Source organism: Bombus impatiens, unplaced genomic scaffold, assembly GCF_000188095.3.
Source record: "Bombus impatiens unplaced genomic scaffold, BIMP_2.2 scf_2113, whole genome shotgun sequence".
Taxonomy (NCBI): Eukaryota; Metazoa; Arthropoda; class Insecta; order Hymenoptera; family Apidae; genus Bombus; species Bombus impatiens.
The window spans coordinates 482-4,319 of NT_178532.1; the positions used below are offsets into that span (position 1 = coordinate 482).

Here is a 3,838-nt window from a genome sequence, read left to right on the forward strand (position 1 = left end):
GCCTAAGCTCTCCAGTTTTCCGGAGAATTCGATTACGCTCGCAGCTCCGTCCTCTCTACGTGTGCCTCCCATATATCCCCCCTCCAGCTCCCTAACCCCTTAACCTACGATTTACGTTCGAAAATGCCCGTAATATATAAGTTTGGTCCGACCATCCTACTACGGGCTATGCCCGTAATATTTACGTTTGCTTCGATCATCGTACTACGAGCTATGCCCGTATTTGTAGGTTAAAGGGTTAATATTGTCACGATCAATTCATTGCTTAAGATCAAGTATATTTATCTCATACAGGTATATTCGTGTAAATATTTTCCATTTGCAAATATTCATACAGAATGTTAACATACATATTTATAAATAGCACGAATATATTCTCAAGTGTATATGTTTAACTTAATTATTAAAAAACTAGTTATTATAATCACGCTGTGCAAGAAGACCTGTCCTAAACTAATAAATTTGAAAAAAAGAGCGTTACTACTCACGGGTATAAAAGATACCCGCGTTCACTATGCTCGCAAAGAATTCTACGTAATACACCCAGACACCTGTGCCGATTCGGACTTTCCATTCTACGACATGATTCAGTGGCCGAAGGAACAGAAAAGCATGCGACTCACCATTAGAAGCGGAGAAGCGGAAAACATTGCCATCGATACTGCACTATCTCAGCAACTATTATTAAAAAGACTAACATCAGGCAGGAACCGTTGAAAATCCAATAGTGGAAATGGAGGTTGTGACAAATCTGTTACAAAACAAAATAGGATAAGTGATCGCTGATTATTTGGAAAGTTGGAGATTATGAAAAATGGAAATTTATTACATTTGTAACTTTAGCAATAATAAAGATTGAAATAAACATCCATACATGTAAAAACTGTAACTCTAATATAAAAGTTTAAAATCTAAAAATCAAGAATCTAATGATTTTTAAATATATTAGTCATTTGTCTTATAATTTGGTATTAAAACGTTTTTTATTTTAATAGAAGGATAATCTTAGAAAACCCTAACCTCCTTTTTTTATACATGACACACCCGGCCTTTCCTCACTCACCGTTCGGAGCGGAAAAACAGAGGACGTTACCATCGATACTGCACTATCCCAGCGAATGTCTTCAGGAAGATTAACATCAGTCAGGACCCGTTGAAAGGCCAATGGTAAAAATGGAGGTTGCGACAAATCTATTACAAAACAAAACACAATGAGTACTCGATGACTATATGAAAAGTTGGAGATAATGAAAAATGAAGGTTTATTAACTTTAGTAGCTTTAGCAATAATAAAGATTGAAATTCTAATAAACTTTGATAAGTATAAAAACTGAAACTCTAATAGGAAAGTGTAAAATCTAAAATAATCTGAAGTATGTTAGTCATTTGTTTTATAATTCGGTATTAAGATTTTAACACTTATTTTACATTAATGAAAGAATAATCTCAGAAAATGCTATCCTCCCAAATTTTCAATCAAATCGTATTTCTTCATACATAGCGATCAAAGAAATATATACAGAATAGACATAACTGAAAGTAAGTATGTAAAAATACTTACATACTGTATACATGTAAAAACTGTAACTCTAATATAAAAGTTTAAAATCTAAAAATCAAGAATCTAATGATTTTTAAATATATTAGTCATTTGTCTTATAATTTGGTATTAAAACGTTTTTTATTTTAATAGAAGGATAATCTTAGAAAACCCTAACCTCCTTTTTTTATACATGACACACCCGGCCTTTCCTCACTCACCGTTCGGAGCGGAAAAACAGAGGACGTTACCATCGATACTGCACTATCCCAGCGAATGTCTTCAGGAAGATTAACATCAGTCAGGACCCGTTGAAAGGCCAATGGTAAAAATGGAGGTTGCGACAAATCTATTACAAAACAAAACACAATGAGTACTCGATGACTATATGAAAAGTTGGAGATAATGAAAAATGAAGGTTTATTAACTTTAGTAGCTTTAGCAATAATAAAGATTGAAATTCTAATAAACTTTGATAAGTATAAAAACTGAAACTCTAATAGGAAAGTGTAAAATCTAAAATAATCTGAAGTATGTTAGTCATTTGTTTTATAATTCGGTATTAAGATTTTAACACTTATTTTACATTAATGAAAGAATAATCTCAGAAAATGCTATCCTCCCAAATTTTCAATCAAATCGTATTTCTTCATACATAGCGATCAAAGAAATATATACAGAATAGACATAACTGAAAGTAAGTATGTAAAAATACTTACATACTGTAATATCGGAAAATAGAGATAGAAATTTTTTTCCAATTGCTTACAATTTATTAATATTAAATTGAATATACAAATATAAATTGGACAGAAAACGATATTTATTTAACGGAAACTAAATGCAATACTCGTATCTATATCAAATAACTTTACAGTTATTTGACCACTCTCGTCACAATGAATCTAACACACATACCCTGTCTCTCTAACAACTCTATCAATTCTCACGACTCTACTCTTCGACGACACGATTATCTCTAACGACTCTACTCTTCGACGACTCAATTAGCTCTGATTCTCGCAACACGCACACTTTTCGATTCGCACACTCTGATCTTTCGGTCGTCCCGCCTTGGCTAGCGAAACCGCCCCCCGCCTTGGATAGCGAAACCGTCCTTCTTCTAACGTTATCTATTGTTTTCCTCGTACCTATGTAAGACCTACCAACTACTTGCCTTTAGTCACGTAGGCACTCTTAAATGTAAACGAACCACAGAAAGACGACGTACACAGTTTTTTCTATTTTCAACTGATTTCTAATTCGAACTACCTTACGATATTACAATACCTGGCTTTTGAGCCACTGTTAGAACACTCCTAAAGATGAAGAAGAAGTTGAAGCAGTGACATGTCTATAACGAGACATAAGATATCATTAATATCGGTAATACATATTAACAAACTTGAAACTTTAGCAACACCAAAGACTAAACTCTAATAAATATGTAAATTGGAACTCTAATATAAAAGTCTCAGCACAAAACATTCAGTGATGCGTATCAGACAGTTTTATTGTCCGTTAATGTTAAGACTTTAAGACTTTATTTCAATTAAAGAAGGCATTAGAGCATTCTAAACTATCAATCATTTTTATTGTATAATTAACAATAATTCAAACAAAATACAATAAATAGAACAAATTGAAATACAATATGTAAAACTACATTCTTGAGCTCCTGCAGAAGCCTTGTTCTCTTGAGAGATGCATTGACTCTAATACCAAAAAAGAATGTTCAAAAGAATATAAAATAAGATCACATTACCGCGACCGCTAAAATTATAATCGGTGAACAAGAACTCTAATGTCGCGTACAAAATTGTTTGATAAAAATTTATTACTTTCGTGTGTGATTATTTAATTGGATTAAATTATTGGAGTAATTAAAACCGACGCCGCCAATACGTTACAAACCTGACGCAATGCGATCCATGTTATCGGTACGAAATAAGACGACTAAATGACTCCTTGCGCCATAGTTTCATCGAGTAACTTACGAAGAGGGGGGGGGGGCACATGAGCCTATGGCACAAGCAGCTACGCAGTTAACGATTCTACGTAGTTACAGATTAACGATCTAGACAAAGAAATTTTTTTTTTTTTATTCTATTTGTTGAAATTACAATCAATTCTCGCGTTGAGAATTTTCAGTAATTTTTCTGGCGTGGCGCAGTGACATGGCTGTTTATTTACAATAAGTTATACTTATTATAGATAGGTATAATTTATTAGTGTTATAGGTAAGTGCATATGCTTAATTGGATAATTAAGTGAATCTAACGTTTAGGTCTAGCGGGT

The 3,838-nt window shown here is 33.1% G+C and overlaps 1 long non-coding RNA gene across 2 annotated transcripts; it reads right to left on the reverse strand.

Moving 5' to 3' along the window:
* Positions 1 to 1,831: 1,831 nt before the first annotated feature.
* On the reverse strand, positions 1,832 to 3,536 carry LOC105681793. Of its 2 annotated transcripts, none has more exons than XR_004462828.1 (3): positions 3,207 to 3,536; positions 2,831 to 2,894; positions 1,832 to 1,889 (listed from the first exon to the last, which is right to left on the reverse strand). It is a non-coding gene; the product is annotated as an uncharacterized LOC105681793 (long non-coding RNA). The 2 variants fall into 2 exon arrangements; XR_001102739.3 differs by lacking the exon at positions 1,832 to 1,889 and adding an exon at positions 1,932 to 2,254 and having other exon boundaries at positions 2,826 to 2,894.
* Between the last annotated feature and the right edge of the window lie 302 nt (positions 3,537 to 3,838).